This window comes from Rhinolophus sinicus, linkage group LG06, assembly GCF_036562045.2.
Source record: "Rhinolophus sinicus isolate RSC01 linkage group LG06, ASM3656204v1, whole genome shotgun sequence".
Classification (NCBI taxonomy): domain Eukaryota; kingdom Metazoa; phylum Chordata; class Mammalia; order Chiroptera; family Rhinolophidae; genus Rhinolophus; species Rhinolophus sinicus.
In genome coordinates, this window is record NC_133756.1 from 52624678 (window position 1) to 52639519 (window position 14842).

Genomic DNA, 14842 nt, shown 5'->3' on the forward strand with positions numbered 1-14842 from the left:
TTCATGGGCAGTTGAAAATAATTTTTTTTTTTTTTTTTTTTGCTGTTGTTGAGTAGTGTATCCTATAAATGTAGATTAAATCCTTTTGGTAAGAAATCCTTTTGATTTCTATATTCTTGCTGATTTTCTCTCTAGTTGTTCTAACAATTTTGGGGGAGATGAATGAAGTCTCCAACTATAAATTTAGATCTATCTATATATCCTTTCAGTTCTATTAGTTTTTTCTTCATTTTTCAGCTCTGTACATAAACATTTAGGATGTCTATATCTTCTTGAATTGGCCCTTTTTTCATTATGTAACATCCCTCCTTGTCTCTGGTGATTTTCTTTGTTCCAAAGTCTACTTTGTTTAATATTACTATAGCCACTACTGCTTTCCTTTGATTAACACTTGCATAATATACATTTTCTATCATTTGACTTTCAACCTGCCTATACTGACATACTCGATGTGGGGTTTTTTGTTGGCAGCATATAGTTTTTTAAATTTACTCTATCAATCTTTGTCCTTCAATTAGTATAGATACACCATTTACACATAATACAATTATTAATATGTTAGGGCTTAAATCTGGCATTTTATCTTTTGTCTCCTGTTTGTTCTCTGTTTTTGTTTCTCTATTTTATTTTTCCTGCCTTCCAGAAAGTTTCTTAAACATTTTTTTCAGAATTCCATTTGATTCATCTATAGTGTTGTTGAGTGCATCTCTTTGTATAGCTTTTTAAACAGTTGCTCTAGGTATTACATTATGTATATATAATTTAGCACAGTAAAATGGTGTCATCTTTTTACCTGCTTGAGTATAGAAAGTTTATCTGTCTATGCCCCTGTACCTCTCCCTGCATTTATAATATAATTGTCCTAAATATTTCCACTATGTTCATCTAAAACCACATGAAGCAGTATTATAATTTTTGCTGTTTCAAAGCTCAGTTAATATTTGCATACATTGACTGCTAAGGTTCACAACCTTAGGGAGGATAGAGCAGGGAGAGTAGTGAGAGTATAATTTTGGAATATAATTGTTATTTGTTAATTTTCTGTGTACTTCATTCATTCATTCTTCTACCAAATATTAATGGAATACCTACTATGCACTAGACACTGTGCTAAGGTCTGAGGTGTCTTAATTTGGTTCCATGGGAAACAGACTCTGAGATGGTGACTTGTGTCCAAACAATTTGTTGGGGAGGCTCTCAGGAAAAACATCTATGAGAGAGTCAGGGACAGGGATGGGCAGAAAAGAAGGTGAGCTGTGGTTTGGTTGCAAATGAACACTTGCCTGATAGCACAGAGATTGGCGGTGTGGGGGAGTCTTCAGAGTTATCCTGAATTGAGGCAATGAGACCAGGTCTTTGTATGTTCACATTGACCAGTTACTGCATGAGCGTGAATGCTAGTCAGCTATGTAAAATTCCAGAAAAGAGACTCAGCTATGGGCTGACAGCAGTCAGTAATCCTAGCAGCTAGAAGAATGGGAGCCTTGTCCTGAGAAGGAACTGGGCGGCATGCCATCGCACCCACAAGAAGTTACTAAGAGATGGATAGGACAGAATTTCTCTTTTCTTGGAGTTGGCAGTTGGACTAGGTGAGACAGACATGTAAACAAATAATTAGGATCAGTCATAGTAAGTTTAAAAAGAGCAATAATCTAAAAGTGCCATAGGAACTCATATCAGGGAGCAACCAGCTCCTCTGGGTGGGTCAGGAAAAGCCTACTTTGCTCATTCGAATTTTGAAGAGAAAACTCCATGCTATCATATCTCAGAGTAGGTAATGAATTACAAAAGCTTGAATTTGCTTTGAAAGATGGGGTCTGTACTTTGCCAAGTAAAGAGAAGTAAATCATGCATTAATGGAGCCGATATTTTCAGTGAGTGAGCGCCACAGGCACCATGAGCGAAGAACCAGCAAAGAGATAGGAAAGGTGAGCATGTGGGTTATGTATAATATGAAAAATAACCTTTTAAACTTTTATGCCCCTCTCTAGGGCAAGAATGCTATTCTTTAAAAGGTTAGTCTACTACCAAAAAATTAAATAAATAAATAAAAAGACTACTTCATGTTTCATTCCAGAATCAATTTTTCTATTAAAAATAAATTGCACTTTAAGTAACCTGTGATATGTTCAGTAGAGCTAGTGGCTAGATGAAACTTTTATGTCTGCAGTCCTGGTGATTTGGAAGGACTGTTGAACTATTCAGAGAAGAATGTAAATGTCTCTGATCTTCTGAAACTTGGATTGCCCCATCTAACTTTAATTCTAGCGGAATTTCACTGCTGTTTGATGGGTATTAGGCCCCAGTGGTTGTTTTGTGTCCAATGTTTGTGATCATTAGAAAAATCCAGAGCTTGTCTCCTTTTTATCCTTGTTGGCAGAGGTCCACTGCCCTTGAGGAGTTTAGAGTTCAGCTGGAGAGTCACACAAACATGAAACTGGGGAATGATTCACAGGCGAGACATAAGCAAGTGTGGGTGTGCTACAGAGAGTCCTTGAGGAGCTTAGAAGAATATGAGAAACCACAGGAAATTTTCTCAGAGGAGGACAGCATGAAGCCAGATTTTGAAGGAGGAGATGGATTGGTAGAGAGGATGTTGCATTCAGAAGAGCCGGGGTAGCTGAACACAAGGCCAGAGGAGGAGATGACTAAGATGTCTGTAGGGTCTAGAGTAGCCAAGTCATTTCTTTTGGAAAGCAATGCTCTTTGAGAAAGAACCAAATGGGCTAATGAGAAAGTCAGACCTAGGGAAGCTTGTTACTCGAAATGACAAGGAAAACTACATCTGTGACCTTGGACTCTTTATATCTACTGTGTTTCTCTGAAAATAAGGCCAAACTGGAAAATAAGCCCTAGCATGATTTTTCAGGATGACATCCCCTGAACATAAGCCCTAATGCATCTTTTGGAGCAAAAATTATATAAGACCCAGTCTTATTTTGGGGGAAACACAGTATTTGCTCACTTCCTTGAGAAATTATGAAGAGACCAAATGTATGTTCTGATAAGATTCTTGGCCTATGAGATGGCAGATTACTGGAAGGATGCTTCTGGTTAAAATGGACCTTAATGGCATCTGGTCCAAACATCCATCTGATGCTTAAGTCTCCTTAGCAATGAATGTCCCAACCAAGTCTTCATTTAGCTGATGCTTGAACAACCCTAATGTTATAAAACCTCATGTTACTATCTTCTTGGGTTCTTGAAATAAGGATAAAAGGCTAAAATCTGTCACCTTGTGCCAGGTATGGCAGTCTGCCTGATCAAGCAACACTGAATGGAACAAGCCCCTAGTTATAGGCTACAGGCTATATGTCTACATATTAGGCAAATTTATCCCCATTTTTTTTGGGGGGGTAGAGCTATCACAGTATAAACTGAGTTTAGTTTCAAATAAAAAGTCTAAGGATTTTTTTGTTTCTGTTTTCTTTTTTCCTCAGAGTCTGATCTTCATGCATCTGAGATTTATTTGGACTCAAAAGAGGACCTTACACTTGTTCCTATTAAATTCTATCATGTTAGATTCTATTCATATTGAATACCTGTGGCGATTTTTTGGTCCAAAATCTTTCTTTGAAAGATTGCTATTTCCCTTGGCTCAGTGTAATTTGCAGATTTGAAGAACAGTTCCCATGAGTTAACTGATACAATAATCAGGGTACAGTCAAGGAAAGAACCTTCAAGGTAGAGGGAAGAGAGAGAATGTTACCTTACTTGCTTACCTTATCCTAAAGCTATATAGGTGGGCCAGAGGATAATCCAGTAGATATACGCCAAAGAGGTTGGTGACAAGAAGGAGTAGACGAATTGTGGGGTGGTGCATTCTTCTGCTGCAGCCCAGACACTTCTCAGCAGGTATGTAAGTAGAATAGGATGGCTGCCACTTACTGGCACGGACTATGTGCCAAGGACAGAGCTAAGTGCATTACATATGAGGTTAATATTATCACCCCTATTTTACATGTGAGAAAGTGATGACTTAGCTTAAATCCTCTATTTGTTGTCCCAAGGTGGAAGGCGTAGAGACAAGATTCATACTGAAGTTTGTTTGACTCCAAAACATGCACTCATAATTACTGAATTACTGGAAGTTAGAGTCACATGAAGCCACAACCAGAGAACTCCTGGGGGTGGGGAGGGGTCTCAGGGAATGTGAAGACCCTTGGTCTAGTCATTGTGAGTGTCCCCAGGTGTGTGAATAGAGAAGAATGTCTGTCACTTTGTTTTGGCCTCTATTTGGCTTGTTCTTTTACTAATTAGCTTTTATTAATAAAATTTATCTGCCCCTCACTGGAAGTCCTAATTGCATAATTACAAATAACTCCAAATCAACTAATTGTGATGATGCAAAGGATCATTTCACAGGAAGTGTCATAATGACAATCAAATTGATCCCAAATGTCCCCCCAAATTACAAAGAAACATGAACTGCAGAGAAGTTGGGCACCTGACCTATTTCCCACCCAAGTAAAGGGTTTGAAGAGCACAGTGACCCAGGGACTCCTTAGCGCCCAGGTCCCCTTCTTTGGTTTGGTCAGGTCACAGTATAGGTACTGACCTCAGGGACACTTGGGGCTTCGGTCTTGGCTTGACGTTCTTTTATGGATCTTATCAGGGTGTTTTCTGTTGAGGCAACAAACAGCATCTTTTCTGAAGGCTGAGTCCACACAATCTCCAGAATTTATGCTCACATTGATTGACTATGTAGAGAAAAAAAAATCTTGATTGTATGTGGGCAATTCCTACAGAACAGTATGGTGAAGAATGATCAGCCTCATATCACTTTCAATAAAAGAAATGAAGAATGAAATAGCCAGCTTAGGTAGTAGAGCTGACCAGATGGAGGAAAGAATCAGTGACATTGAAAATAGAAACCTGGAAATGGCACAGATGGAAGAAGAAAGAGACTTGAGACTTAAAAGAAATGAAAGAACTCTGCAAGAACTTTCTGACTCCATCAGAAAGAACAATATAAGAATAATGGGCATACCAGAAGGAGAGGAAAGAGAGAAGGGAACAGAAAGTGTATTCAAACAAATAGACGATGAGAACTTCCCAAACTTGTGGACAGAACTGGACCCTCGAATCCAAGAAGCAAATAGAACACCTAGTTACCTCAATCCCAACAGGCCTTCTCCAAGGCACATTGTATTGAAGCTGTCTAAAATCAACGACAAAGAAAGAATCCTCAAGGCAGCCAGGGAAAAGAAGATGGTAACCTACAAAGGAAAGCCCATTAGATTATCATCAGATTTTTCAGCAGAAACTCTATAAGCCAGGAAGGAGTGGAATCAAATATTCAAACTATTGAAAGAGAGAAATTATGAGGCAAGAATAATCTATCCAGCAAATATGTCCTTTAGATACGAGGGAGGAATAAAGACCTTTCCAGAAATACAGAAGCTGAGGGAATTTTCTAACACATGACCTGTACTACAAGAAATACTGAAGGAGGCATTTCAACCAGCACAAATAGGGATAATTTGTGACAACCAAAACATAAAAGGGGGAAGAGTAAAGGCCTGAATCAGAATATGGGAATAGAGAAAGTAAACATGCTGAAGAAAATGGAATACTCTAAATATGAAACTTTCTTTTACATAAACTAAGAGTAATCACTCAAAAAACATCCAGTACTGAAATATATAATGTAATAAAAGAAGAAACAGAGAGAAAAATCATAGACTACCACCATACAGAAATAATAGACAACAACAAAAAGGCAAAGAAACAATGGAGACACAGTCTTACCAGAAAACCAAAGATAGAATGATAGGAAATCCTCAATATCAATAATCACCCTAAATGTAAATGGACTGAACTCACGAATAAACAGGCACAGAGTAGAAGATTGGATCAAAAAACTAAACCCAACCACATCCTGCCTCCAAGAGCCACATCTCAGCTACAAGGACAAACACAGACTCAAACTGAAAGGGTGGAAATTGACACTCCAAGCAAACGGTGTCCAGAGAAAATCAGGTGTAGCCATAATGATATCAGATGGAACAGACTTCAGGAATAAAAAGGTAACAAGAGACAAAGATGGACATTTCATAATGATAAAGGGGACTATACAACAAGAAGACATAACAGTCATCAATATTTATGCCTCCAATCAAGGAACACCAAAATATACCAATACCAAGCAACTACTAACAGAACTAAAAGGAGAAATTGACCAAAACACAATTATAGTAGGGAACCTAAATACATCATTGACAGCTATGGATAGATCATCCAAACAGAAAATAAATAATGAAATAGTAGCCCTAAATGACACATTAGATGAAATGGACATAATTGACATTTATAGAACACTTCATCCTAGAACATCAGACTATACATTTTTTTCTAGTGTACATGAAACATTCTCAAGGATAGATAATATATTGGAACATAAAACTAGCCTCAGCAAATTTTAGAAGATTGAAATCATACCAAGCACATTCTCTGTTCACAAGGCTTTGAAATTCTAAAAAAAAAAAAAAAGCAAGAAAAACCACAAATGTGTGGAAATTAAACAACATACTTTTAAAGAACGACCAGGTCAAAGAAGAAATAAGAGGAGAGATCAAAAGATACATACAAACAAATGAGAATGAAAACACATCCTACCAAAATTTTTGGGATGCAGCGAAAGCAGTTTTAAGAGGGAAATTTATATCATTACAGGCCTATCTCAAGAAACAAGAAAAATCCCAGATAAATAACCTCACATTACACCTTAAAGAACCAGAAAAAGAAGAACAAATGAAACCCAAGGTCAGCAGAAGAAAGGAAATAACAAAAATCAGAGCAGAACTAAATGAAATAGAGAACAAAAAGACAATAAAAAAATTTAATATGACAAAGAGCTGGTTCTTTGAAAAGATTAACAAAATTGACAAACCCTTGGCTAAACTCATTAAGATAAAAAGAGAAAACAAAGTAATAAACAAAATCAGAAATGAAAGAGGGGAAGTTATCACGGACACCACAGAAATACAAAGGATCATCCAAGAATACTATGAAGGACTATATGCCACCAAATTCAATAACCTAGAAGAAATGGACAAGTTCTTAGAAACATATAGCCTTCCTAGGCTGAATCACAAAGAATTGGAAAATCTAAACAGACCGATCACCAGTAACAAAATTGAATCAGTCATCCAAAACCTTCCCAAAAGCAAAAGTCCAGGGCCAGATGGCTTCATTAGTGAATTCTACCAAACCTTCAAAGAGCATCTAATACCAATCCTGCTCAAACTCTTCCAAAAAATTGAAGAAGAGGCAGTACTCCCTAACTCATTTTATGAGGCCAACATTACCCTGATACAAAACCTGGTAAGGACAACACAAACAAAGAAAACTTCAGAACAATATCTCAGATGAAGACAGATGCAAAAATCCTAAACAAAATTCTAGCAAGTCAAATGCAACAATGCATTAAAAAGATTATTCATCACGACCAAGTGGGGCTCATTCCTGGGGCACAAGGATGGTTCAACATATGCAAATCCTTCAACTTGATATATCACATAAACAAAATAAAGGACAAAAATCATATGATTATATCAATTGATGCAGAAAAAGCGTTTGACAAGACACAACATCTATTTATGATTAAAACACTTAACAAAATAGGTATAAAAGGAAAATGACATAATAAAAGCCATATATGACAAACCCTCAGCTAATCTCATAATTAACGGTGAAAAACTGAAGCCCTTTGCTCTACATTCAGGAACACGACAGGGCTGTCCCCTATCACCTCTGCTTTTCAACGTAATGTTGGAAGTCCTCGCCAGAGCAATCAGGAAAGAGAAAGAAATAAAGGCATCCAAATTGGGAATGAAGAACCTAAATTTTCACTCTTTGCAGATGATATGATGCTATATATATAGAAAACCCTAAAGACTCCACCATAAAGCTATTAGAAACAATAAACGAATACAGTCAAGTTGCTGGCTACAAAATCAACCAACAAAAGTCCAATGAAATCTCAGAAAAAGAAAACAGAAAAACAATTCCTTTTGCAAATGCAACAAAAAGAGTAAAATACCTAGGAATAAATTTAACCAAGAATGTGAAAAACCTATATGCTGAAAACTACAAGACATTTTTAAAAGAAATTGAAAAAGACACAAAGAAATGGAAAGATATTCCGTGCTCATGGATTGGAAGAATCAACATAGTTAAAATGGCCATATTACCCAAAGCAATATATAGATTCAATGCAATCCCCATCAAAATCCCAATGGCATTTTAAAAAAGAAATTGAACAAGAAGTCATCAGATTTGTATGGAACCATAAAAGACCCCGAATAACCAAACAATCCTAAGGAAAAAGAACAATGCTGGAGGTATCACACGCCCTGACTTTAGCTTGTACTACAGGGCAACAATAATCAAAACAGCATGGTATTGGCAGAAAAACAGATATACAGACCAATGGAATAGAATTGAAAACCATAAATAAACCCACATACATATGGACAGATATTATTTGGCAAAGAAGTCAAAAGCATACAATGGAGAAAAGACAGCCTCTTCAATAAATGGTGCTGGGAGAATTGGAAAGCCATGTGCCAAAGAATGAAACTGGACAGCTATCTGTCACCACGTACCAAAATTAATTCAAAATGGATCAAAGATGTAAGCGTAAGACCTGAAACAATAAACTGCATAGAAGAAAACATAGGTACTAAACTTACGGACCTTCTATTCAAAGATCATTTTATGAATTTGACTCCAAAGGCAAGGGAAGTAAAAGCTAAAATAAATGAATGGGACTATATCAAACTTAAAAGCTTCTGCACAGCAAAAGAAACCATCGACAAAATAAAGAGGCAGCCAACTAAATGGAAGAAGATTTTTGCAAACAGCGCCTCTGATAAGGGTTAATATCCAAAATATACAAGGAACTCGTTAAACTCAACAGCAAAAAAAGAAACAATCCAATTAAAAAAGTCAGAGGACCCAAAGAGACATTTCTCCAAAGAACATACAAATGGCAAATAGACATATGAAAAAATGCTCAACATCACTAATCATCAAAAAAATGCAAATAAAAACCATAATGAGATATCACCTCACCCCAGTTAGAATGGCTATTATCAACAAGACAAGTGTTGGAGAGGCTGTGGAGAAAAAGGAACCCTCCTCATACACTGTTGGTGGGAATGCAGACTGGTTCAGCCACTATGGAAGGCTGTGTGGAGGTTCCTCAAAAAATTAAGACTAGAATTACCATATGACCCAGCAATCTCTTTCCTGGGTATCTACCCAAAACATCTGAAAACATTTATCCATAAAGACATGTTTACTCCAATGTTCATTGCAGCTTTATTTACGGTGGCCAAGACATGGAAACAACCACAGTGTCCTTCGATAGATGAATGGATAAAGAAGTTGTGGTACATATAAACAATGGAATACTATTTGGTTGTAAGAAAAGATGATATAGGAACATTTGTGACAACATAGGTGGATCTTAAGAGTATGATGCTAAGTGAAATAAGTCAGACAGAAAAAGCAGAGGACCATGTGATTTCACTGGTATTTGGTATGTAAAAATGAAAACAAAAGAACAAGACAAACAAATGAAGGAACAAAAATTCATAGACATAGACAATAGTTTAGGGGTTACCAGAAGGTAAGGGGGAGGGGTCTCTAGAAGAGGGTAAATGGGGTCTAATATATGATGATGGAAAGAGAACTGACTCTGGGTGATGAAGACACAATGTGAGATATAGATAATGTATTACAGAATTGTACACCTGAAACCTATGTAACTTTACTAACAATTGTCACCCCAATAAACTTTAATTAAAAAAAAAATCTAGCTCTGTGAGTACATGGAAGTAATAAGATCAAGGCGGATCATTATAGTAAGAGAAAAGGGTGAGCGGGGATGGTGAAATCAGTTGACTTTTCAAATCAGGTCATCTCAGGAGTGGAGAAGGAAAACTCTGCTCCTGCTACTGATGCTGCTGCTGATGGTCATGACGATGATGATGGTGATCATGATGGTAGCTGACATTTACTGAATGCATAACTGTGTGCCAGGCATTGGGCTAAGTGTTTTGCCTATACTGTCTTACTTAACCTTCACAACAGTCATCTGAGATGAATATTAATTTCATACCCATTTTATAAATGAGGAAATGGAAGTTTTAAAGACGTTCAGTAACTCTGACCAGGATCGATGAGCTATTCAATTGTTAAAGCAGATATCAATTTGATTCCTGACTTTTGTTCATTCCAAGGGAATTCTTGGTCTCCTCCGCAGCTGAAATCATCAGTGAACATCAGAAACTTCACCCCAAGAGCCAGTGGCTGTCTTCTGTGTCCCCCACACCTCTGACTGATCTCTGAACCATCTGACCTAGAGAAAGGAGTCTGTATCATGTATCACAACTTCTATATTTTATTCTTATATCTTGAGAACATTGTTTACATTTGTGAAAATATTTGACACACTGAAAATGTATAATTTACATTTGGGAGACTGAGGTCCTAGTCCCAGCTTTTCCATTGACTAGCTTAGGCAAGTCAACCTCTTTGAGCCCCAGTTTCCCCTTTGTGGAACAATAACCATATAGCCTCTAGGATCCTTCCCCAGGATATTTTAATTCTTTGATTCTTCTCCTGCAGTTAGGAACACTTAGCCTTCACATGTGAAATGACAAAGAAACAGCTGAACCAAAGCACAATATCCTAGAAACAAATGTCATTTACAAACATAAATGACTGTTGCTTTGCCAGTATCATTTTGGACATTCCATGCCCTATTTATAGGGTGACCACATAATTTATTATCCAGATCAGGACACTTGGTGGAATGAAAGCAGGTGCTGTTCATAATTGCACCAGGACAGCAGGCATAACCGGGACCTTCACTTTTCCCTTACACAACCTTGCCCTTGTTCCCCTTTCTCCTCCTCCTCTCTCCTCCCCTTCTCTTCCTTGAGCTTCAACAAGAGTGAAAGGCACAAGACAAAGGTGTGAGCTCCCTCAGCCCCTTAATGGAGTGTTAAGTTCAAAGCCAAGGTGTGACCATTTAAATGCTAACACTTTTAGGCAAGTTTGTCTGCAACAGAAACACCCTGTTTAAGGCTGATTTCCTCCTTTAGTCTTAAAAACCGTTTTGCATTGTTAATTTCCACTCCGTTCCAGTAACTTGCTTATTATTTCTTTCTGCATTGCTTCATTTTAAACAATTCTTTGACTTTGTAATTGGCTGGGTGAACCCCAGCCTTGGACCCCAACAAGGAGCAAGATCTTTAGTAATTTCCTCAGTTTATTTTCCTGCAACCTGCCTCAGTGTTTCTGGGATGCTCTGGGAAATGCTGGGGGTCTGCAAATGGGTGTCGTGATAGTCAGTGAGCAACTTGAAGTGATTCCATTTACAAATATAGTTTCTGTGAACCGTTTGTTTTTTAGAGGAAATATTGCTGAGCTCAGTGTCATGTACCTGCACTCTCTTTACTGACAATCAACTTGGCTCTTTTCCCGGGGCCACCAGAATCCTGGTTCTTACTCCAAAACTATTTTTAAAAATATATAATGGAGCTAAATTCTTGACTTAAAAAAAACAAAAACGCTTGTGGGGACTGAGCCCCAGAAAGCAGTTTCCAGGCTCTCGGCCTCACATAGACAGGTGCTGGCTCAGGTAGTAAATGGCCATCAACTGTGATTGCATGGCCATCAGCTGTGGCTAGTTGGCCGTCAGCTGTAACCAGTGAGCCATTGGCCACTAATATAACTGCTGTGGCTAGGCTAGCAGAAAAAAATGGGGGCTAGCAAGAAGGTGGTGGCTGGGCTAGCAAGAGCGGATTGCAGAGAGGCGGATGCCGCCAGCGAGAATATAGTGGTATGACTCCCCCATCTATGGCTCCGTGGGTGTTCCTTTTTGGCCTGGCCATATCCTGCGTTCTTATGTGGGGAGCAGGACCAGAGACCTCGCAGGCCTCCCCGCACGACAACGCTATTATCAAATACTTATCTAAGTGCCTCAAAGTAACTACATAATATACTTTTGGTGAACTGAATTACATTTTAAACCAATTCTATATAGAACTTGGCCATTTTATTTTAGGTTTAGCAAAGGAGTAAAATACATGACTTTTCCTATTAAAATAGTGAATACAGTGCTTGGTGACTCATATTTTTAAAAATCTTAAGGAATTATTTTGCATTGCTCAATTAAAGCCCTCTCATTTAATGACATTTCCTGTCCTGACATTTTCTCTCTACGTGGTCACTATTTTTTAAAAGTATGATTTATCATCAGCATTTGAATGAACCAGAAAACTGCCTCTGAGATCACTGCAATTTCTGCAACTGTGATCAAAAAATTGTTTTTCTATTGTCTACAAGCTGACGGGTCTTTGTTTTAAAATGTTTTCTGCAGTTGTAGAGAATGTATACTTTTTGAAATGTAGTTTTAGCCAATGGCCAAAGAGTCAGGTGGAATAAGAGTTGATACAGTGTAAAATTAATAGCATTAAAAGGATTAACACTCAAATCTGCGTTTCTTCTGTAAGTTGTTTCTATCTACTGTCATCTCTGGGAGAGTTTGTGGGTATGGTGGGCATATGGTGGGCCCAACGAAGGTGGAGTCTGACCAATAGTCTCCAGATTTCAGGCTCCAAATGTTGCTGTCCACATCAGAAATCAAAATCAGTAGTTTCCGTTGAGAATTATAACCTGACTGGTGGGTCTTTACAACATGCCAAATTATGACCAGAAGAATTGGGACAAGCAAGGGAAGTGAGAGCTTAATAGCTAAGAAGTCCATCTATGCTTAGTTGTGTGAGCTTGAGAAATGATTTGACCTATCCAGAATCAAGTCTATCCATCTACAAAATGGGTGAACTCATAGCGATAGAGTGAGAATTAAATTATATATATATATGCCTAGGAAAATGTTTGCAACATGGTTGGTAGTTAATAAACTATTGACTGAAATATTTGATGCAATGGGAATTACTTTGGAGTTTTATTCAAGACAGTGGCTTTAGGAATAAAGGATTAATTTGTTTTCTAACCTGGTGTCATTAAATTTGACCAATACCAACCTGTACAATTCACAACCACCACAAGAACACAAGGCACTCACAGCGTTAATTTATAGAAGTTGAGCCGAAGTTTTCTGGCTCTGGCTGCCTCTATCAGTGACGGCATTTTAATAGATGGAGAGCTAATGGTGTTGAGAGCAAATGGGGAATTGCCTGGCCCTAATGTTTCCTTCCAACCTATTCTAGTTCCTTAGCAGTTATCTTCACAAATTAGAGCCACGTAAGAAAGTCTTGGTTTCTTTTTCATGCTTGATTTCACACATGTTCACAGATCTGCCCTGAGAGTTAGGCTTTTTATTCGGTGTCTATAAGACCTGAGAGGGGCTCATTACCATGACATGCAAAGCCTGACATTATCCAGTTAGGACCAGGAGAGCTTGAGTACAAGCAAAAGTCAGTGCAATGAATGTTCATTGTCTGGTGCCACTGATCATGTACACTCTCATTTCATCAACAAATATTTATTGGACACTTACTGTGTATCAGGCTTTGTTCTAGGATTGAGGAGTCAGCAGTTAACATGGGGATCTTGCATTCTGGAGGGGGAGACAGACAAAAAAGCAAGAGAGCAGGGGGAAAAAAAGAAAAGAGAGAGGAATAAATCAGAACATATAGGAGCCACATGGAGAATTAAAATAAAGTGATGGGATGTAGAGTGTCTTCTTCAGACAAGGTGGTCAAGGGAGGCCTCTCTGTGAGGTGATATCTAAGCTGAGCTCTGAATCATAAGGACACAAACATGTAGCGATGAGCGTGAGTGACAGTCAGGCAGCAGGTACCACTAATGCAGAGGCAGCCAGATGGGCACCAGCTTGGTGACCATAAGGACAAGACCAAAGGCCAGGGTGGCTGGGGAGAGAGTAGGAGAGGGTGTAGAAGAGGTAGTCAGGGTCAGAGTCAGCAAGGGCTTTATAGCCAGAGTAAGGAGTTTAGAATATTTGTAAATATGACGAGAAGCCATTGGATGGTTTTAAGCGGAGGAGTAATATAATCGAATTATGTAAATCCACCATTAAAAAAGTCACTCTATGTGCAAAAGGATTATAGCAAAAAAGAATGGAAACAGGGAGACTATTCTGTATCCCAGGCAGGAGATGCTCATCGCCTGGATAAACATAGAGATGATGGTGGAGGGAGGGGGTCAGATTTAGATCTATTTAGAGGCAGGGTTCTCAGGACTAGCTAATGGGCTGGATGGAGAGAGGGAAGGGGAGGATGAGTCCCATGTGTTTGGCCTGAGCAACCGCACGGAAGGTGCTGTTTCCTGAGATAAAGAAAACAAGAGGAGGAATGGATTAATGGGAAAAGTGTCAGGTAACAGCTCTGGGAGCATTCCTGCAGATCCTGTGGGTGAATACACTATTGCCACCTCTCTCTGTGTGTGTACTCGCTGGCGTGTACTCTGCCTCATTTCATCTTGTAGCCAAAATGAAACAGAAGACACTCTCCAAATTAGAAAACTTTCAACTATATTTAGCCTTTAGGTGAAAGAAGAAAATGAAAAATATATATATAAAAGAAAATTTTATTTTAAAAAGCTAATATCCATTCTTAATTAATGTTGCCTCGGATACAGTTTAACTCTAAAGTTGTTTGAATATGTATGTAAATGCATATATTTATGACAGAAAAGAATATATATATACACAACAATACATATCAACTAATACCACGTCACCTACTCCTTTCCATTACTCTTATTATTGTTATTGATTGCCTTCCTTTATCTTTTGATGATTTTAGCCAAGCTCTGAACACTAGAGGGCAGAATTCGAGGG